General features: G+C 42.3%; 1 protein-coding gene across 7 annotated transcripts in view; it reads left to right on the top strand.

The window, feature by feature from the left end:
- PTBP2 (polypyrimidine tract binding protein 2) overlaps positions 1 to 23,615 on the top strand; it is a 242,079-nt gene that overhangs the window by 161,358 nt on the left and 57,106 nt on the right. Inside the window, exon 23 of one of the 7 annotated variants that reach the window (XR_009114815.1) lies at positions 23,041 to 23,157. The exons of the other annotated variants lie outside the window; for them this stretch is intronic. The gene's annotated coding sequence lies outside the window, so the exon portion shown is untranslated. Of the gene's footprint in view, positions 1 to 23,040; positions 23,158 to 23,615 lie in introns of those variants that run through there. 7 annotated transcript variants of the gene reach the window in all.

Raw genomic sequence — 23,615 nt, 5'->3', positions numbered from 1 at the left:
GGGGAAATTATGTCTATTGCAGGCTCAAATCCAATTTTTTCAATGTGTGTAATAGCTGAAATGATCCTGCTTCTGTGTTGAAGAAGGGATTGTGAAAGACCTCACCCAGAGATGGCTCAGTAAAGGTCTGAATCAAAGCTCAGGGAAATCACTGGGCAGTCTTACAAGCCAGACATGCTCCTGGACCATGTGTCCCTTGTACACCTCTCTGCTTCCTTCAGTGTTTGAGAAAACTGAAAAATGGAGGCAAGCACTGCTGAGACACACCAAGGCACAGACCTGTTTACGTGTGCATGGTTTGTGGTCACTGGCCAGCAAACTCTAATGCTGTGGGCTGTTGTTACTGGGAACTTGGCATAACCACTGACGTGCATCTTTCCATAGACTCCAAAACCAAGAATTCTGAGAGTGTTCTTGAGCTTTTCTTTCTCCCACAAGGTACTAACAAATGAGCTATTGGATTAGTTACAGCTTTCATTAAAATGTAATTAAAAGATGTCATACTTTTATAGTCGGACTCAGCTGTAGCCAAACATATGGGCACAGTAAAACATTTCAGAGAACGGAGAGATTTTGTGGTCCTGCTGAGAAAATGATAGCCTTATGGCTTCTCACTTAATTATTTCAAAATTAATAATAGCAATTGTTTAAGTTCTCCTTGTTCTAACAGAGCAGCTTTTAATATTCCTGGCTGAAATGCTCAGTTGTGAAGGTAGTTAGTGTGCTGTGGATATGGAGAGCAGCTCAGGGTCCTCAGTCCTGCTGGTTCCTACAAAAGACATCTTGGCTCCTTGTGCACATGCATGGGACATTGCAGGTGCTCAGGGGAAGGGCCATGAAGCCCTGCCACTCCTGTCTGGAGAGGACCAGGCCAGGTCTGACATACTTGCTGTGTTCTCCACTGCTGTAGCTGTGCCTTTGGCAAATTACTCCGAGATGGAGACAGGCTGGGATGTTGAGTATTTAGGTCACTTCCCTAGAATGGGAAGTATGTCTGTGGCTTTATTACAGTGATTTGAAGTTCTACAAAGTCAAGTAGCTGGCAGAGGAGGGAGATCTCTGCTAATAGCCTGGTCCCAGTGCAGTCAGGGCACAGGACTGGCAGTTCAAACCATTGCTCCAGAGCAGGGATCCCAGCAGGGCTCCTGTGCCACAGAAGGCTTTGGGTTATACAGCTTTCCATGCTGGCTCTGTGCTGTGACACAAGAGCAGCTCCTGGGTGTGAGGAGGGCAGTGCTGTGCAGGTGAGCTGTGCCCTGGGCTGCAGCTCTCCGTGTATGCCCAGGTGTAAGGAGGGGAAAGTGCTGGGCCTGTGCAGGGCACTCCTCTCCATGGAGATGACTGTAGGCTTAAACACGGGGGGGAAATAATTGTAGAGGGAGCCACGGGCCTGAGACACGAGACACAATGAGACAGGGGCATCCTCAGCCTGCACAACTGGAGATGGGGAGCCAGGCTGCCCCTGCCCCAGACAGAGAGAGGAGCTGCAGCTGCTGCATCTGGGAGTGCAGGGACACTCGGGGTGGGTCCCCACGGCACCCTGCTCTGCCTCCTCCTCTGCCTCAGCCTCTGCAACACCAGGCAGGGTGGAAGGGACACCTTGGGATGCAGGCTTTGTTCCCCTCATTTTTCAGAAGAAAATAATATTCAGCTTCTCGGAAGATGTTATCTATATGCAATGTTCTCTGTACCCCACCCTGGGATACAGCTAGGGCACTTTGAATTATAAATGCAGAGAGAGTTCTCTCTGAAAGTAGTCAGGGGATGCTCATTTATTCTAAAAGGTCCACAAATTTTAACACAGATTCAAAAATTTAATTTAAATATGCATTACTTATTGTTATACACTTTTTCCACTTGCTCGTAAAACTTGTTCAGAAATGAGAAATCACATTCTGGACCCATTGCAGGACAGAAAAAAATATAATAAACAACCTTACCACAATCTATTTGCATGGATTACCTGAACACTTATAAGTAACTAATCTGTTCAGGAGAACCAGAATCAGCCCTCATACATGCAAAATGCAGAAGTTGCAAAATATAATTTGGGGAGGAATTAATGACTCTCCAGTAGCATCATGTATTTCTAGTCCCAGGAAAAAAAGACACTGTCACCTTGTATCTAATATTGGGATGTTGAGAGCACTTGCTCAGTGTAGATACTGCAGTCAGTATGTATGCAACACAAAAAGCCCTACTCTTAGTGGTGTTAATATTAATTAATTATCATTAATATCTGGGTCAGAAAGCAGTGACAACAAGGGAGAGAGGTTTCTCTGTGCCAGTAGCTCCTGCACGTGTGCCCCTGCCAAGTCCTGCTCAGCCAGGAGTGAGCTGCTGGGCACTCCATGCCTGCGTGCACCTGGATCCTGCCAGAGTGAGACTGTCACCACTGGGGGCCAAGGTAAAGATTTCAGTGGGAGAGTGAGACCAGTAGCATTGTCAGGATTTGAAACAGTAAGAGAAGGAAGTACGTTCCTGCACTCTTGTCACTGGTACATGGAAAACGTTTCCATTTCACGAAAGCTGTTTTCCTGCAGGAAGCTATGAAAGTATTACTTTAAACAAACTATCTTCTTCAAAGGGCTGAACCAAACCTATTTCATCATCTGTGCAGTTTTCTAAAGGCCTGAATGTGAGCTTGAGCCCTCCAATTGCTGTGATTCAGGGAAGGCTAGAACATAAGACTGGCTAAAATATTCAGAAGTTAGAAATTAAACAGATTATAGTGAAGTCAGTTTTATTTGGGATATGAATTCCAAATAAATGATACAGTGTGCAACTGACTGCTCAGCTATCATGGACATCTGTCTGGAGATTATTCCTTAACAAAAGAGTCTTAGAAATCATTCATATAGTTTGCATTCATGTCAGGTTTTGGTCACAGACAAATTCACACACTCAGCAATGCAGTTAATCTCCTAGATACCCACCACAGAAGAATAGGGATTAATACATTTATCTTGTAAAACAATGCAGTCCTCCTCTGAATTACAACCAGAAATTAGACTGGAGTTATCAAATATGCTCAGTGAGGTTATGACTCAAGTCACTGCATTGTTAAAATTCCCATCTCTCATCGCCTCCTGCTTTGAAGGCTGAGGCCATTGAGTGTCAGCGGCCAACTGGGTTTGCTGCAGTCAGGGAAGGGCCTTCTCCAGCAGGGAATTTCTGCACCAGGGCTTTGCCTTGCAAATGTTATCCACAAGTCCAGGAAAGGTATCGGGAGATGCCCCTGGACTCGGTAATCCATAAAACCTTTATGAAAGTCAATGACTGCTCCGTCAGGGACTGAAGCCATCATTTGCATGGCATGCCAGCAGTGATAAATCTGTCCTGCAGATGTGTGGAGGACTAGTGAGTGTCATGCTGTTTGCTTACTGAAGCCTCTGTAAGCTCAGAAAAACTTGCACTTAACTCTATATCCTAAAAAAACCCAGAACAAAAATCCTCCAGACGAACAAAACCAACCCAAAATAGAAATCAAAAAGCCATGGCTATCTGTAAGGGAAGAAAATTTCCTAGTTTTTAGTGTTGGGGAGGGGAGAGAGGAAGGGCTCCTTCATTTTCTATTCCTTCTGAATGTATGTGGCACATGCACTTATAGGTTAATGGTACCTTTGAGGAAATACAAATCTCGCAGTGATTAACAGAATTTTTATTTTCTACAAGCCTTGTTACAAAATCCACACAGTTCCTGCCTCCGAAATGATAATTAATCTGCTGGTGTGCGTGGTCCGTCTCCAGATTTCCACGGTGGGACACTGGCGTTTCTCATTAAAATGAATCCTGGAGGCACTTTGTTATTGTTTAGACTGTGAAAACCACGGGCGGGTTTTTTTTCCCCCTCTGTATGTTTTGTAAGTGCTAAACGCAGGAGGAATTTAGCACATTCTTTAAAGGACTGCACATTAATAATACATTCTCGACCACAAAAAGAAAGTCGAACTGCTAAATGGTAGTTGTTTAAGTCAACAGCATACAGGAAAAGGCACTTTCCCTTTAATCTTTGCTACAAAGGGATGCCCTTGTAGTCGAGACAGTATCATCTACAAGTCGGCCAATTCTTGCTTGATGTGTTGATCTTGTGCCTTTTAACAGTGCTTTAGGGGGTTATTTCAACAGCATTGTAGATGACAAGGCTCGGATTAGTGAAACTTTTCAACTCCATCTTTGTTTTTGAAAAGGCTGCCTGCTGTATGAGAGCGCTTGTAAGGCCTTTTTGTGCATCTCAGTCTCTTGCCAGAGGTAATTATTTATTAATGCAAACCCTGCAAGAAAGATTGACTGTGTCAAGAAGAGAGCAAGGCAATAATAACCTAATAAAATTCCACCCTGATGCCCTTGTCTGATCCCAGTATGAGAGTCGGTAGTTCTGCCTTTTTCCCCCATTGCATCAGCTAATTCCCAAATTCAAAAGCAGTTTTGTTCAGTAGTGCTAAGACTGTACCAAAACAGTCCCACAACTGGGACGGTGCTCCTGCCAGCTGATCAGTGTTGATAGCGTTAGTGCTGCTCTGCTCTAAGCCTGTGGCAACGCTGCAGCGTTCACACAATGCAGGGGATTAGGGCTGTGGAGCCACTGGTGCTAGTCTGAAATCAGCTGTCACATGGATCAGATGAGCAAGGGGAATGCATGCTAGGGAAGTGGTTTACTCTGGGTTCAGGTTTTGTTTTCACTCCTAGCCCCAGCAGTGCTGTGAGCTTCTCTCACAAGCTGCTTTGATTCCAGCCCTTCCTGCTTTGGGCTTGGGCCGGCAGCGCTGCCCCCGCTGTGTGCTGGGGCTCCAGGCTCTGCCTGTGGGTGTGGAAACCCTGCTAGAGCAAATCTTGGGGCCCAGAGGAGGAGGCTGGAATGAGCCTCGCTCCATTTGGCACTTTGGCTAATTTCTGAACATCCATGTGCTCTGTGAGCTACAACCTTCTGTCTGGGTTTAGGGACCTTGCTGACCATGAATGTGTTGGAACCCCTCTTGCACCTGCTGGCGTGGGCCTCCTCCAGGCTCCTGTGGCAGCACCTCCCATCACCTTGCTGCTCCCTGTGCAAGGAAGTGCTTGCTCTCACCTCTTGTGAATTAGTCTTCATATTCCACCAGGTACCTCCTCATTCTCACACCACAGGGGTAAATTCTGACTAAAACCAGGATGCTGCTCTGCACTTGTTCCACTCACAAGCAGGAGACAGGCTTTATTAAAAACTAAATTTAAACCTTACAGCTCTGTGGAGAGAGAAGGTAGAGTGAGGTTTGCACAGGCTCCTGGCAGACAGGTAGGTTTTGAGCTGTCAGGTTTGAATAGGCAGAGGTTTTGCACAGGCTCTTAAATTACATGTAAACGTTCAGTTTCCGATGACTCTGGATATGGCTTCTTTTAGTCATTTTAGGGAAGGATTGCTCAGACCACACAAAGCATCAACTTCCAAATTTTGTGTTAAAATAACTGGCAAGTCAACTGTCCCCTCAGTCAAGCTGTGTGGCACAGGGACAGTGTGACTTCATCAGGTAAAGTTTCCCTTATACAGAAAAACTTTGGGTTAGTTACAAAGCAAAACTTGATGACTTCCTTCTTAGGTTTTTGATTTATTTTTTATTTTTTCCCCTAATGGCAAAATGCCCGGCGCAAATCAAATCCTTCAATTCAGTTTCCAGAAAAGAAGAAACTATCCTGTATGCCTGAAATATTAATTAAAAAGAAGCAAAAAGGGAAAGATTTGGACAGATCCCAAAGCAGCTACTCAAATATAAATGTCTGCAACTGTCATGTGAACTTCTCAGTAAATGAAACTATAATCCATCCTTCCTAATGTGGAAATGCTACTTTATTAGCCCAATTAAGAGCAGATTTCTGGCAGAATATTACTTTAGGGTGTAGTTTCCTTAAGGATGAAAAGATGCCAATTTAGAAACAACTGTATGTGACTCTTGTTAATAAAAATTAGAAACAAGGAATGACATAGTAAATTAACCATTGGAATTACACATTGGTTTGAGTTTCCCTTCAAAGTAATATAAAATGTGTAGAGCAATTAGGCTATTTTTTACATGGACTGATTTGGTGAATCAACATCCTCCATTAAACTTTTAATTTGCCCAAGTAGAACACTGGGCAAATTTTGGTTTGTTTGGTGATGTGTTGATTGGTTGGGTTGGTTTTTATTGCTCCATTTGAAGAAACAGTTCACTTGAACAAAACCCCTTATTTGATCCTGGTAACCTCTATTTTTTGGTATTATTTTGGTTTGCTGTCATAGGAGTCTGTTTGTTGATGAGAGTTGTTTTAGGATGCCTGTGTTTAATTGTGATGCCCATGCATGTGAGCGGCTCTGAGCTGCCCACTTATGCACTTAACTGCTTGTGATGGGCTGGGACCCTCCCTTTTCCCACCTGCGTGGCCTTTGGTTTATTTTAAACACTCTGCTTAGCTGCCCCATGACCAAGTTAGCCTGAGATCTCCTTGCAAGTATTTGTGAGCTCTGCGTATGGCACAGAGGAGGTGGGGAAGCCGTGCCCTGGGCAGTGGTGTGGGGCTGCGAGGGCTCCCTTGGGGCGAGCAGCAGGGTGTGCCATAAGGATGTGCCATCGTTTTGTGCCATCAGGGTGTGCCAGGCAGTGCCAGCAGCCTGGGAATTGCCCAGTAGCTGTGGGGTGAGTGCTGAAGGGACACACTCTGCTCTCGCCCCAGCCAAGCTCTTCTCGGCATCTGCAACGTGGGGAGCCAATTTCAAAACCTTTATTGTTTTGTACAATATAGTGTAAATGTTTAACAGGGTTGCTTAAAGTTCTTTGTGTTTGCTTAACTGAATCGAGGCAAGGAACATTAATTTTCTGGGAAGATTTCTGCTCTGCACGATCAACAGAATTTCATATTGAAAGATAGTTTATCCATGCAGTCGCGCTTATTTTCCAGTTGCCCAAATTAAGACAATCTATAAAGAAATGTTCATTTATTAGCAACTGGTGTTTGACAGTTTATTTCATGTAAGCCTCCAGCTTTCCTTGGCAAGCTTATTTGCATAATGTGTTATTATGTCTAAATGGAAAACTAAATGCCTCCATGTGGTCTTTAAATGACAAGTGCTTGTCAGCTTCATGCAATATTCAGAAGTAATAGATCCAAATCACAACAGCACTCACTATGATGTACAAGAAGAAAAAGAAACAAAGCCCAAAAACTTGTTGCATATCCTTCCCTGACAAATTTACACTTTGGTACAGAATTGTCAATTAGAGTTTTCATTTGTTAAACAGTTGAGTTCAACTGTGAAGGCATTTACTGAAGCTTTATTCTGCACTGCTTTTGAGTAATTACAATTCACGCTGCTGGTTTTGTTTTCTTCGTGTTTTTTGCCCCCTTTCAAACAATGCAGCTCAGGGAATAAGCTTCAGAAAACCTTGGCAAGGTATAGCCAAGAATTTCTGCCTTAATTACTTCTTAATTACTTCTGGAAATGTGAATGCTCCTTGACAATGGTTACAATAGCTTTGGAAGATCTATTATGAAGTTCACATTTGAAAGTGTCCTTGGGTCTTAAATTTGTGCAGTTATGTATTAATAATTTTTTTAAAACAGAAAAGTGATGTGTTTGTGTGTGGTTCCAGGTTATTTGAGGATTCAGTGAGGATGAAAAGTCACAGTGCTCATGTAAACATTGTCTTTATGCCCTTTCTTTATATGTTTGTAATGTGCTACTCGGTCCCTCACAGCCCCTCTACCCTGAGCACAGCAGAAACATCAAAGTGGCTTCCACCAAAGGAGGAAAATCTAAACTCTGCTTTTACACCAGGGTGGGATGGGGTGTGCTGGCACAATGAAGGGCTGGGGCTCAGCCAGGAAAAAACCTGCTAGCAATTAACGCTACAACATGATACTGTCAAGGGGCAGTTGTGACCTTTAGCAGTGCCACATCTCCTTTTTGATAAATGCTATTATTTCCATCTCATGTTAAAGGTTAGGAAAAGTAAACAATATTTTACATATAAGATTAATTTTTAACTTTTAAAATAGATTGTTATCTTGTTTCCTATTCATTGTGTGGTGTGGAGTGGTCTCAGTTGAATTTGACATTAACAAGTGCTATTTAAGTTGGCATTAACTAATGAAATGGTTTGGAGCAGAGGTTGGGGTTTTTTTGTGTTACACAACAGAAGTCCAGAAAGAAGATAGGGAGGAAACAGAAAATATGAGAAGGAATATGCTGTCTCCTGGGTAAATCTGGTGCAGGGAGAGAAAGAAAAACTTTTAGCACTAGTCTAAAACCCAGATACTTTTAGCACTAGTCTAAAACCCAGGAAAAATGTATGAGTGTTGGATTGTTGAGTTTGTTGCTTTTAACTGTCCTTTTTGGTTACTCAGTGTTGCAGGACAAGGAGATGTGGCTGAAAAGGACAGAAGGAAAAGAGAGGAGACCAACTGACGGGAGGAAACTAGCACAAGGGACAGGACAAGTAGCAAGGACTCGTGTCACAACTCTGGGCTGGCCTTGGGGTCAGACTGCTCTTGGGTACCATCAGTCACCACCATCTGGTCACTTTGCCTCTTAGTGGCTGAACACTGCAGGCTCAGAGAAATGCCTGGTGGTGTAGGTTTTAGGGTTTGGGAAGTGATGGAGATAATAAGCAGGCAAACAAAAATACCACCCATTCTTCTGATGTGCTATCCTGCCTAACCACCACTAAGCACTGTGGCCAAACAAGTCACCATCAGCCACACATGGTTGACATTAGTTACTAGAAGATTTTTGGGGGGTTTGTGCCTGTTCTCTCTGCATGTGCTAGGTCACCTTTGTGCATTGTGTTCAATCAAAAGGGACCAAATGCTGCTTCCAGAAGCCAAGAGGGGCTGGAAGCACTCGGGGTTCATGCCTGATGTTGGATGCCTGGCAGGCTCCTGAGTGAGCCCTCATGAGGGGAGCAGCACCAGGAGCTGCAGTTAATGAGGAGGTGGGAGTCCTGCCTCAGCAGTGTGTCTGCTGTGAGAGAATGTCCTGGGCTGGTAATTCCCTCTGGGAGGTCAGGGTCAGGCGTAAAGCAAGGCAACAGTTTGTCAGTGTTATTAAATGATGTTCCAGGCCATGGCTTCCCTCCATGATTTCAGCAGCTGCTCTGTTTGATGCAATTGCTGTAATCAAAGTGGTTGTGTCACTTGCAGCAGGCCTGGTGTCAGTGGGACAGGAGGTGTTTCCAGCAGTGCTGACCTGAGCCTGGTGCTGCCCCTGCCTGCCTGAGCTGGGCTGCTGGAGGCTGCTGTGGCTCTGCTCGCTGGTTTCGACACAAGGCCACTCACATGTTGTGCTCCAGTGACCCACCTTGATGGGGACACTGTCATTTCCTCCACCTCAGGTTATGACTTTCACTCACCCAGTGAAAGGAAGCACACCACCAGTTGCAAACAGCAAGTTTGTGTTGGCTTGGACCCGTCCTGCACCCGGCTCTCTCATTAAACCCCTCAGTGCCTCCCCAGGACTGGCCCCAGGGGACATGGAAGGCTCCTGCCAGGGCTTCCCTTTGGGCTGGGATCAAATGGGGCTCCCCTGGCTGCCCAAATGTGTCCCAGGTGCTGGTCAGGCAGAGCAGGCAGCTGACTGGCACTTTGACCAGCAGGACCCATTAGGGGAATGCTCAAATATCCTGAATAGCACATAAGTTATCCAGGAAAGTCCATAGACTTGCTCACAAATATGTAAAAAGTAGCCAAAAAGTAGCCATTTGCTCCATGAGCATGCAAATAACACTATTACTGTAAAAATCAGAGGTGGATTGCAGAGACTTGACAGCAGGTGACTTGCATGCTCCATCTCCAGTTGGTCTTTTAGATTCTTTGGCTCCAAATGCTGTGCAGCATCATATCTTCTGCACCTCACAGCCCAGGGTACTTTCAACAGTTCTTGTAAAGAGTAACATAAGAGTTCTCATCTTGGCCTGAGAGGTATTTGTAGGTGCATGAAAACAAGGATAAACTCTGCATCAGTATGTACTTTTTCCCTGCTAAAAGAACAGGTAAAATTATCTGAAGGAAATGGCAATCAGACTGGATCTCAGAGTAAAGTGTCCAACAGGGTGAACTTTTCAAAGTACCACCTCTGATTTTACAGCTATTAAAGGACATTTATTTAAAAATCTTCACCTTTTTTATGGTACCCTTATTTGAGATTAATTATGTATGTAAAATTCTCAATGAAGAATGCAGTATTTGAGGAACTCATGTTGAGTTTCAGCAGTTAGTCCAGTGATATTAAAATGAAACAGGACCAACTTTGTAGGGAGCAATTATAACATATTACGGTGTGAATTGCACACTGTGATTAAACTCATAGGAGGTACTCAGCAGTAGCATTTGCTTTGAAAGGGGCACTGATTACCATTTGTACTATGCATTTTGGTAATCAGAAATCATTATGGAAAATATTACATCAACTAAACAAATACCCCCTTAGCATCATGAAATATACAGATTTTATTTTTTTTAAGTAGCCGTATGCACGTAAATAAATACTTTTTTTTGCATGGGACTAGCACTTAATCAGCACATGGAATTAGTATGCTGTCAGCCTAGAGCAGGACCATGAGCTGCAGAATGAATGGTTTAAAGTTAAAATATCTCCTGGGGTTGGGTTTGTCTTCATGACTTAACTTCAGGCTGGTTGCAATGACACTCTAAACCATCATTTACTTGTGATTTATAAAAATAGCCTTGTGAAAGAATTAAACTAGCAAGAGGTGTTAACATTTACTTTGGAAGTCCTGAGTTATTTCTATTAAATGGCTTTCCCTAGGATTTAAGATGGGGGAGTCTTAAAGCTCTTACTACCTATAAAATACTAATGGGCCTGTGTTGCAAAGGTACTATGTTTTTCTGGCATGTTTTGACACCTAATATTTTCAGGGATTTGAAGAGAGCTCCTGTCTAATGGCATTAACCAGTTTTATTAAGGCACTTTTGCCACTGCCTTCTGAGGGTGCTTCACATTGTCTCATGCAGCACCAGAGGGCTTTTGCATCCCCCCAAGTCTCCTGAGCCAGGGCTACACCTTCCCCCAGGCCAGGGGTCCAGAGCACAGCACAGAGGGTCAGCCTGGCAACAGATCCCACCCCTGATGGCCCAAAGCAAAACTTCATCCCAAGCCAGCAAACCAAACAGCTGCATGCTCAGGGATCCCTCCTTCCTTTCCCTTTCCCTCCTTCCTTCCTTTGACAGGATGTAATATAGATAAATCCGGTAACATTTCTGGCAGTTGGGGACCATGTGATTGCTTTAAGGATGTAAACTCATCTTCACTGTATCTTGATCATTTTGCCTCCTTCTCTTTCTGCCATACCATTTTGATTGCTTAACATAAGGTCTAATGTCAAGTAATAATAAAGCAATTACAAGAAATACAATTCATTCTAAAGTGCATTAAGCAAGAACTAAATTAAGGCACATAATTAACAACAACCAGAAAAAAAAAAGGAAGATACATTAAGGACAAAATGTTTTAACCCCTATATTTCTTCCAGCATTAACTACCTTGGCATTAACTCAAAACCGGTAGGGAAAAATATAGATTCTATGCAGATACAGTAGGGCTTTTACTGATTTATGAAGGGAGATTCACAGATCTGTCAGGCATGATCCTTTCTATACAGTAATAGACTCAGTTTAAACAGTCATGCTAATTTTTTTTTACTTGTCCATCTGGTCCAATTATTAGAAAATTGTACTCAAGAAGGCTCCAATAACAAACATGAAACAGTTCAATATTTCAGGTTGCCAGTAGTTTTCTCATATTTGTTCTTTTTAATTAGAGAGCATACCAAGTTCCAACCACAGGACCCAGGCATTTATTAAGTGATAGAGAAACAGCACTGTTTTATTGACTAATTCCCCAGGCTTTTATTATGTTTCCTAGCAAAATGTGATTTATAGGAAAGTTAATAAAGGTATCCTCACCTACTGCTCCTGGAGACAGGACATCTACAAGGGGCAGACATTCAGACTAATAAGTGAAATCACAAATCTGGAAGCTGAAATTGGATTTTATTTGTGTGACTGCAGCAAAAAACTGGTGCAGACTTGGGCATTTAACATCTCTATCTTAACTGGCTTTGCCTACAAAATGAATGTAATAGTTTTTCTAGATTTTCACATTCTGCTAACTAATTATAGCACTTACATTTTTTTAAAGATTCAATGCCAAAAAAAATCATTAAAGTTTCGTTTCCTCTATACCATGACCCATTTCTTCCTCTCAAATGTCTGAGACTTTTTTTTAGTGACTGCATTCCTGAATTGAAAGTAACAACTTGAAAAGTGTTATTCTCAATTTCTTGCCATGCTTTGACTGATTTTTTCCCCTTTTTATAGCATTTCCTGTGTGATTTGTTCACGAAGGGAGCGTTGTGGCACGGGGACATTCTGTGAGCTCTGCTGATGCCTGAAGGGTGGCATCAGGACAGAGGAACACTGGAGGCTTGGCCCTGGTACATACATCCTTTCCAAATCCAGCTAGAAAAAAGAAATAGTACAAATTGGACAAAGGCAATTTAAAATAAATGCATTGATTCTCATTCTTAATAAGGTTAGGCATGCAATTGTGTGATGACTAATTTGTGTGCCTAATTACCATGATTGTATGTGCAAATCAAGTAATTATGGAAGTAAATAACCATAATCATTTATTTTCATGGGTAATTATTCAATTTTATGCACAATGCCAATAATTGGGTGTGCAAATTAAGCATGCAATTGTGCATGCATATTCAACACACACTTGTGTGTCTAATCTTTCCATAAATCTTTTTTTTTTCTGATTATTTTTCTTGTTTCCCATCCTTTACTCTGGTGTAGCATTACTGGGACACTCTTGCTTGAGGTAAGGATTTGAAAACTCTTCTATTCCAAACCTTCCTGACTTTTTAGTGGTTAATAGTTCTCCAGTGCAAGTGGAATGCTCTCATGAAAGATGGCTTTTCATTCTCGGTCTTAGTGCAGGTGTACTCTTTTCCTAATTAGGCAGGGAATTTCTAAATGGGAGACTGAAATAGATACATTCTAAATAATATCCTAAAATGTCTAAATAATATCCTAAAATTTCCAAATAATATCCTAAAATTTCAAATACATAATTTTGTAACCTATTAAGCATGTTTTATAGAAAAGGGTTTTTTCTGCACACATATCCACAATTACCTTGGGGTTTCAGACATAATAGTGCCTTTGTCATGAGGAGGGACTTCATACTGCACTGCACTGGAGGAGATGTCCCTAAGCTGCCATTAAAGGCAAGGAAAACATTGTACCTCTTTGCTTACCACACAGGTCTGATTTACAAAGCACTTTGGCACTGACCTAATTCAGTTCCCACTTAAGACACGTAGCAAGAAATCCCATTGACCTCAATACAAGCGAAGTTTATCACCGCTGAGCGCTTCTAAAAATGTCACCCCACTTTTCTGTCTTAAGACCTGAATTTGTAGGCACACAATCATCTTTAAGCATAAAGCATAAGCATATCTGTTATATGCTCAAGTTCTTGCAGCTGCAGGAGCCCGGGTGAGGTGTCTGACAGCAAGGTGCTGATCCCCAGGTGCCAGGTTGGTTATTCCCGTGTGGCTCCAGGGAAGGTGCCCCAGACAGAGCTGCTGGGCTGTTCCCAAGTCATGCCTGTGGCCAGGATGCAGCTCTGCCCAGTCTGGGCAGCTGTTCAGGGTCCTGCCTGTGCAGTACCCATGCCATAGGGGCTCTAGTTTGTCACTATTTCCTCCCCTGCTCTTCCTGCAGCAGGGAGGCAGGGGAAGCACCCTGCTTCACTCTGCCTCAGGAGTGGCTCATTGCTCTGTTTAACCACGGGATTTAATTTCCATTGTTTGTCTTTTGTGTCCCTTTTCATTCAGATAAATTTCCCCAGCCTCATTGATGCTAATCTCATTGTTCAAGAATCAGCAAAGGGTAATTAGTTTCTGCAGTAATGATCTATCTGTCACAAGATCATGGCCTTTCATCACACACTACCTCAGGTGTTTTCTAACTGAGCCCAGGGAAAAGGAGCAGAGCTGTTCCATGATGTTCAGTCAGGTGGGGAGGTGCCATGGTACATGGCAGCAAGTCCCACCACCCATACAGGGCATCCAGCCAGCAAAGCCTTCCAGTCCCAGCCACAAACATCATCACCCCAGAAAGGACTTCCTAATGTCAGAACCTGACCTTCTGGGTGGGTAAGAAAATAGTAACAAGAAGAACCAAACCTCCCATCCTCAACCTGTTTTGATATTTCAGAAGAGAAATGAATTCTCTTTTTAGCTATGAAGTAATTTTCCTCAGCATGGTATGGTTTCCTATGGCCAGAGATTATAAAGGTCAAAACCAGAATACAGCTCATTTTTGTTGAGATAAGACAGCTTGCTCATGTTGCAAAGCATTTCTCCCAGCTGTTCCATTTCATAGGGAATTTTTAAATTTTAGGGTTTAAAGCATTCTGAAGTAAAAAAAAAAAAAAAAAAAAAAGACTCAGAGCTTTGTATCAAACAAAGCTGTTTTACTGAGTATTCTCCTGGCAGCAGTGTCAGACCTTTGTCACAGCTGGGCTTCCCAGCTTGGGATGGGACCTGCAGCCTTGGGCAGGGTCACACATCGTGCCCTGTCTCTGGGGCTGAGCCATCTCAGCTCAAAGTGGTGTCCCACCCTAACATGCCCTTTTCCCATAACCATGAGCACTTTCTGGGCTCTTTCTCTCTGCCAAAGAGTCCGGATGTTTCTTCATGTGTAGTCTTTAATTGCCAGGCTAACTTGGCTTTCTACTGGAGCCCATCAGAAGGTTGCATGCTCAGTTCTACATGTCCCATCACTGAGAACCTGTGTAATGTAATGTAATCTATTCTTTAAAAATATAATGAACAAGAAAGTTTCATTCCAGAAAAAGTTTAGCTACACTTTTAGGAAAGGGCTGTTATTGTTAAATTGTATGTATCCTCCCCATAATATCGCCACCTTTAAATATATATACACAGACACAAAGGCATTTTGAATTATAATGTCTAGGAGAAGATAGTTTTCAAAATATTCATAAATGAGGATAATTAAGCTGGGTTCCTACATAGTAATATGGCCACTGAAGTCAAAGTGGAGAGATAAGTCACTAATTATAAACAATAAACACTGAATGTTGTCATTTTACAATTCTGCTGACTTGACAGGGCTGCAGCTGCCTTATGGAAAGTCTCACTAAATGTTTCTTTGTGTAAGAACAATTCTGCTTATATAGCCTATATTTTCCATATTTCCCTATCCTTATTCTGACTTACTGGAAACATTTGCATTTAAAAAAGTATCTTTGTTTCTTAAGAGTTCATCTGCTTTCCTGCTTATCATGCACATGCTGAGAAAATTAGCTCAGCAGCCACAAGAAATGCCTGTTTCCCCAGGTCAGAAATCCTTCTGCCATAATGAATTGGAGTGACTTGGAGACAACACCTGATCTGCTTTTTCAGACAGATTCAGTGTCCTGCCTCCTGCTTTTTCAGATTCAGTCAAAGATAGTGCTCCAACCTGACAGGATGTGACCTTGGAGAACTTTAGAGAACACAAGGCAAACTGAAATTCCGAGTTATTTATTTGGAGTTAAAAAATTCCTCTGGATATTCACAGAAATATTCCTGCTGAAGAAGTATTGCTGTCCAAAAATGGCAGAATAAACAGCTGAACAAGAATCCTAGAAAGCCAATTGGTGCCTTGGCAGGGTTTGAACACCAGAGCTCAAGGAGCATCTACATCTGCAAAAAGGCTCAAAATAATACAGTTGCATTAGGTATTTCCTTGTCTGGAACAAGTGTCTGAACAGGAGATGGCTTTGTGATGAGCTGAACAGCAAAGGAAAGTGATTTCTGGTGAGATTGGAACCTTTTGTGTCTTGGTGGCTTAACCAAGAAGAAAAAAGGATTTGCTGGAGAATCAAGGACGTTGCCCTGAATGTTTGGAAACAGAACACAAAATAGAGCATTCACTAGGAAACAAAACCAATGTTAATTTAGTAAAAATATTTTTAAATGCCTTTATATGAGAAGCAGCCAAACCCACTAACAGTCATATGTCTTGAAAATTACCACTAATCAAATCATGCCCTTCCCTTCCCCAGTAAAATGCCTTGTACCCTGCTGTTTGCCACACTTGTCTTGTTACTCCTGATTATACCTATTTGAGATTTATTCTTTTACTTGAATAGAACAATGCTGTTGTCTCAGTGAGGCTGTTACTTGTTTCTTATGACCACTTAATGCCATCCTGTGGAGCAAAATCATTCCTTTGTTTGCTCATCTTGGCTTATGTGGTACTGGAATTTGAATAAGAAGTGATCACTTGGGCATCCTGTTTCTTACCGGTCTGGTGCTGTCCTCCTGGCAATGGCAGGAGTATTGATATGGTGAAATTAGGGCTTGGTTGATATCAGTGTCTTGGGCAGCAGAGAGAAGGGTGACCACTGAGAGAACCCAGCTCACACCAGTTGCTACACTACAGACAGTGGGTTTCTACTTCATGTGCATTTGAGAAGTTCCCCTCTGCCAGCAGCTAATTGTGCTGCCTGCTTCTTGTTTTGTGTGAATGAGCTCTCTGTTTGCAGTGGCTGTGCTTCACAGGATGTCTCCTGCCCTCTGGCCCGTGCAGAGTGACAGAGGCTGGGCTGCAGGATGCCCTGAACAGCAACGGGAACAGGAACCGTGCAGGGGAGGACAGCTGCCAACTCTGCCTCCTGCCTTACCAGGCTCCTGTTTGTTTCCTCTGGTGCCTTGGAGGAGATCCTTTCTCTTGAGCAGCAGAAGCCAGAGCACCTTCCTTTTGTTTCCTACCTGTACAATAAATTCAGAGTGCTGCTTGCTCAGTAGTATTCTCTTGGTGAGGCAGTGAGGAGATTCTGTGACCATTTGCTTGAGGGCAAGATTTGCATCTGTATTTGTCTTGCTATCATTTAGCTATAAAACACAGGAAGTAATCTTTTCCTATGTCACAGACATGATATAGGCAGCTCAATTAAAGTTTATGAAGCATGATCTGAGATCTTTTTAACTCAGAGCTTTACAGATATGCAAAGCAAGATTTTCAGTTATTCATTTCTGTTTGCAATAGTTCACATCTTACTTTTTTCAAGCAGAGCAGTACCTTGATCAGGAAATAAGTCTGATTTCATGGGAAAGAATGGGATTTGAGAAGGAAACAAAAATGGTAATTATTAATTACATATTATAGCTTCCCTAGCACACAATTGTATCCACATCCATGGAATACACTACATGGACTGGATGGTAGGACTTCATGCTGTGATTTCTCTGCTTCAAAATATATCATACTCATGTATGCTAGTCTGTGGAAATATGCTTGGAAATATTTTGGGATGTAGCATCTGATTTTTCTGTTGACAGTAATCTGCCTGTGGTCATATAAAATACCTCCTAGCTTAGATGTGACAATGAACAGTGAGGATTTGTTTGAGAATGGTTTAGAAAAGAAGATTTACTTTGCTTTGAGGGCAGCTGGGAAGACTCATTTTATTGGATTAAAGAAAGTGAGAGCAGTAAATAAAACCTGATCCCCAATATTTAATATATGAGTGTCATGAAAGAAGTAAAGATTAACTGTCATGTCAAGATGCAGTAACTGTAAGTCTGCTGGTTAGCTGTTTAACTGATAGAATTAAAGGAGGAGTAAACAGAACCCATCTGCCCACCCTTTGTTTTTCAGAGGACCGAGAAATGGAAGCTTTGAATTCTAACAGGCAAAAGGTTTTCTGATCATTTGCCAGCCCTGTCTCATCTCACTGATTTGAGTGATCCTGCCAAGTTACATGAAAACAGTATCTTTAAACTGTCTCAAGACACTCTGTTAGATCACCGTAGCTCCAATATTTTAACAAAAGCATGTAATTTTCATCATCAGAGCACTATTCTTTATTTAGGCTCACCATTAAACTGGGAAATCCTTATCTAATGAATTTTGTTGTGTAGCACTCGTGGCATTATTAGGAGCAGGTGAAGCATCTCTAACTCACACCCCCTAAATTGAATCTGAGTTTTTTGCTTCAAACTTTGTACAGATTGAAATGCTAAAGCTTTTTTACTGGCTTCATTTGAGCCTCTGTCACAGTCCTGAATCAGTTGTGGAGCCCCTGTATCAATGAATAAGGTAAATTATGTATATGAACTAAAAATAACAGGGTGATACACTGTGACCTGCCACAGACTCTTTCTGAATTTATATGAACCAAAATACATTAGCAGTGAATAACATCTTGTTATAGAATCCTTAGAAGTGATATAAAACCAGTTTTGTTGGCACATCACAGTAAGAACTGGGGTCATGACAGTCTATTTGATGGAACAGCAGATACAGTGGAAAAGTTCAGCACTGTGCCTCAGAACCTGCTGTTGTTTTCCTGAGATGACCTAACATCTGTGGCTTGAAAACCCTCAACATTTCAATCTGCCTTTGGCTTATATTAGTAAGTTCTGTCAATAAATGAGTATTTATTTTAGTTAAATATCAGGCATTTACAAAAAGCATGGGAGCATGATCATAATTCCATTATAACTATGTTTTCTCTGTCATCTTTTCTTTGACTCTGTGTCAACAGTGTCCATACAAAGAACTAAAGGCACTTTGGCTGTAGGCTCAGTGCTGCCACTTCAGATTTCTGGCTTTTGAGCTAAGATTTAACCACAAAGCCTCAGCTGAACTTTGTGGCTATGTACTTAAAAGATGAATTGGCACCTTTAAATCAGTTCAGCCCATGGGCCCAGAGGAGAGAAAAGTCAGCTCCAGAGTGCACACAGATGCACTGAAGCTTTTTCATCCACATGTGGGCAAACTTTTATGTTGAAGCTATATTAAATTGCCAAAGGCAAACAAAACTACTTTGCTAGGTAGTCTTAAAGTTTATTTTTACCTGATGATGACATTTGCATTGGGAGTGAGGTACAGCAGCAGAAAGCCCACAAGGGCAGCATCAATGGAACAGATATTGAAAAGAACAAAAAAAACCCTGTTTCTTTTTAAGTCCTCCATACTTGTAAATGTGAGACCTATTGCTGTGATAAATGAAAGGGTCATGAGCCAATGCACCAGAGGAGGATGAAATAGCACAGCTGTGTGGAATACAATACTGACTTTTCAAAGTTTGTTTAAAATCAGGGCAGCCAGTCCAGCCCAGTCTGGCTTGGCCCAGGGTTTACTGAGGGGAATGTGCACTGCCCTGGGCAGCTGCGCAGCTCTTGCTGTCTGGGACAGCATTTTCATAATGAGCAGTGAGTCACTAACGATGCATCCCCAGCCTGCCCTTCCCTGGGGCCTGGAGCTCTGGCTCCCCAGCCCTTCCCATCCTTTCCCAGCCAGTCTGGCTGCCATGGAGTCAGAGCAGGTTCTCCTCCCCTGTCTCAGGCCCAGCTGGAGCTCCAGCCCCCAGTGAAACCCCAGGTGGGTCCCACTGCTCAGGGCTGGGCTGCTCCTCAGCACTGCAGGGCCGCCTCTGCAGAGGGGACCAGGAAAAACTGGGAGCACAATGCACCATTAGCTGCACCTACAGGGCTGCTGCCAGAGTGTCTGAAAAGCTTGTTTTAAAAACCAATCTGATTGCAAGTAGGAGTAATTTCAGTGGTCTGCACTTCTTTGCTCTTATTTTGTGTATTGCAGTATGTGTCAGTGAGCAGAACTTAATAATACTTCACCCATATGAACCTTGGTGATTGCATGCAGCTTCAACAGAATAACAAAATTAATTCTCTGATGACTTCACAGCAGTTTTGGGGAATAATAAGCCGACCTTTTGCATTTATTTTGTACACAGAAACCACTACAAATTTATTAAAAAAAGGGATCTGCAGATTAATGTTTTAAGTGTTATTGAAAACAACAACTTTTGTTATTTATATAGATTTAAAATTCTACCTACTTGAACCTGTTAGGGCACATGATTTAAAACACAAGTATAAAAATGTCATATAAGATTCAAATATTATAGGCTTCTAAAATGTACATGCTCTGAATAGCAGCTCCAAATAATGTCAGTGAAGAATACAGGTAATGTAAAACTTTACTGCCTTCTATCTCACAATAAATCATACACCAATCACTGTAAGTCTATTGCCTCATTTAAAAATCAGTTATGTAGTTGAATCATGCTACTTTTAGGTCATTCTTTTAATGAGTAATTTCACTGGTATATCACCATCCAATATCACAGTATTATAATCAATTAAAATAAAAACAACTCAATTATTTGTAGCTAAACATAACAAACACTGTTTTGTATATTTGCAAACTTCATTTCCACCAGAATTAGAGTAGACCTTTGTCCTAAGAGCCAGTATAATTTCTCATTTTCAATCTTAAAGAATTGTTATAGCTTGAGAGAGAAATTTATAGAGACGTGAGTTCCATCACCTGTTATAATCAACTGTACAGTCTGCTCTGGAATGTTTTGGTCCTCAGAGTGGGGATTATGGCCAGTGCTTGTACTATGATCTACATTGCTTGAATTCTCTGGCCTACCCCTTCTATTAGAAAAAGGTCCAAGTACACAGAAGAAGTCTGTAACTCAGACAGGAAAACTTGTCAGGAGGTTTGCTGACCGCAAATTTCATTTAACAAGTTTTACTAAAAGCAACTTAGTCCACAGGTGCATTTTGCATTCAAATTATTTTTCAGCAAGATCTTTTCCTAGTAATATTAAAATCTGTTTATAAAGCCTGTAAGTGGTTTATATAATAAGATTTTTAATGAGTTGGAATATTAAATTAATTTGTGTAGAAGTGCTCCAGGTGCTGATATAACCAACTTACACACTGTACATCATTAACTTTATCATAAACTTTAGCTTCTCTTCATGCAACAATATACAGCTCTGCAGTAGTAACTATCAGCTATTCTGCCCTGCAAACTGTGTTTTGTGGACTGCTCAGCAGGATTTCTGTGGCTGGGGTGCCTGAGCCCCACTGCCAGAGTCACCCATGTGCTCAGTCAGCCCCGGATGGGCTCATCTGGGCTGGTCCTCAGGCCCTGTGCTCTTTGCTGCAGGACACAAGCGAGAGCAGCCCACTGGCACCACAGCCTCATCTGCTGAAGCCCAGCTGAGATCAGCTCTGTGTCCTGTGGGAGCCTGGGGAGTCACATTTTCATTCCTCTGCTTGTAGCTGAGATTTACTTTCTTTGAAAGAAAAGCTGTGGAAATGAGCCCCCATGTTTGCTGTGTGAATGACCAGGGCACACCAGATGAAGCATATCTTAACCTTACCTTGCAAATCTTAACTTTGATTTACCTTGTTTGTAAATCAGAATCAGTTATGGGATTGCGCAGCAAGCAGAAAGCCAGAGTTTTGCATTCTGCAGTTAATACTGAAGGGTCTGGCATTACATGTGCAAATTATATTGTCCTTTCATTACCATCTACTGGTTTGATAGGAAAATTATGCTCCTAACTTTTAAAAAGCAGGGGTTTGCCTGCTCAGAGGAAACCTACCTCAGGGTTTTCCAGAGCAACTAATCTTCCTTGAGAGTTGCTGGCAGAAAAGCCATGTGTTACTGCATGATGATCTCATGTCTGTTCATGTAACTGGGACTTGGAGTATGTCTTGTCATATGACCAAATTGTCTTCCCCATAATGGGGAAAATTTCTCTTTACCTAATGATGAGGGTATAGGGTATGCTTCAGTGTTTGGATAACTGGCCAACAGTAGGTGAGGAGTGAAACAATCCTCATCATACTTAATTTGCCAGAAGTTGCCTAAAACAGACAATGTGAGTACCATTCCTAGAGGTCACCTAATTAATTTATATGTCTGTGGTAGCATTCTCTTTGTTGTTTGCATTTTGCTTCACTTCATATACTCTGCATTTGCCTCCTTACATTTTGTTCTTCTGTCTGAGGTTTGTTATTGTAGCTCAGTACCTGAGGTTTCAGGTACTGAAAAATCACCTGGTGAGTTGGAAGTATAACATGTTTTGTCTTGATTTTGATTTTGGCTTCAAGAAGCTTGAGCTGGTATGAGAAAAGCTCCATTTCTCCAACACTCTTTGCTGGGCCAGTCACAATAGCTCGCCCTGTCTCAACTCCTTGAGCCACCAAATGATGTTAATGATATGTACCTCTGTCAAGTGCTGGAAGAACAGCAGCATTATAAATAAAAACAAAGCAGTGTAGTGCTTCATGGCACAGATTTAGCATCTGGCGTTAGCTGAAGTTTCTTACCCTGGGGAACCAAGGGGCTGCTGGCTAGACAGGCTTGGAAGGGTAACATTATGTGTCGGTCACTCTGGCAAGATCTACATCCTAACCAGAGAATAAAATAGTTAGACAGGCTACTTTTGCCATAGGGATAATAATGGCAATCTCACTCCAAACAAAAGAGAAAAGAAAATAATTTTTTTATTGATAACATTTGGTTAAGGTATATGGTTCTTGCCACTCACTCTTAATTAAAAGATATTAAATGGTGTCAGTGAATCGGTAGTGCTGAGGAACACAGAGCTGCTGAATATTCAGCAAGGTTAAGTGCAGCTATTGAGGCACCCACCATTGCAGCAAATGGGCTGCAACATCAGATTTTCACATATAGGGCCAGTGCTCTCAAACTGTGGTGCAGCTCAGCTGTTCTGCCTCCCTTCATGAGATTGATGGGGATTCTGCTGTGCTTGCCACACTCCAGTGCAGAGCACTGGAGGGCATTCGGCATGTTGAGAAAGGTCAAAACAAGACTACATCAGCTTCTGAACCTAAAAACTCTGAACTCTTTGCTACCTTATTAGGATGAACGAACAAAAGCTGTGTTTTGATGTGTGACATCCCAAAGAATTGCTTGAGGCAGATGAGAAAGTTACTGCTACTTAAAGGATGGAGCAGTTGTCTGCAAGCTTCATCCCTCAGTGCAAGCACTGCAGCACAGCTCCAGCAGGCTTCAAAAAAAGCTGTGTCCTCAGTGAACTGGCTGTAGGTTTGGTAATGAAGTGCTCATCCCAACAGTCATTAAAATTTTGACATCTTTAATTTGGTTCACAAGAAAATATTAATTGTTTATTTTCAGGTACTATGAAAGCTGAGATAAACAATGCTTAAAGAAATTTACCACAGCCTGGCACGTGCTACCAGTAAATCACAGTTTCTGCATTTTCAAAACTTGTAATATGCCCTGTTCCAGCCTGTTGAGAGGTATGGTAATCTCTGTTGGCAGAATGTGTAAATAAACCTAAAATAAAGACAGCTCAGTGTGCAAAGCCCCGGCCACAGAGCAGGAACAGCAGCAGGAGGGAAGGAAGGCAGCGTCTCTCAGCCTGGGCTGGGGCACACAGCAGCTGTGGGAGGTTCTCCTCTGTTCGGGGAAAATACTAATTAAGTAGTTTGTTTACTCCTGGCCAGACACCCTCTCCTCAGAGCTGAGTGTGAGCACAGGCTCCAGGCTCGCCGGTGTCCCCACTCGCTGGGTGAATCACCTCACCCTCCAGCCCCGGCTGGTCCTTCCCTGTGCCGAGGGCTCTGCAGGGGAGCCTGGGCTGCACACAGTGCTGGCTCTGCCGTTTCAGCTGCTCTCTCTATGCTAACATGGGTCATATACAGTCTTGACCTACACTTATGTGTAAATATGTTAATTTTTTGCAGGTC

Source organism: Melospiza georgiana, chromosome 9, assembly GCF_028018845.1.
Source record: "Melospiza georgiana isolate bMelGeo1 chromosome 9, bMelGeo1.pri, whole genome shotgun sequence".
Lineage (NCBI taxonomy): Eukaryota > Metazoa > Chordata > Aves > Passeriformes > Passerellidae > Melospiza > Melospiza georgiana.
This window is presented reverse-complemented; position numbering and strand designations above follow the sequence as displayed.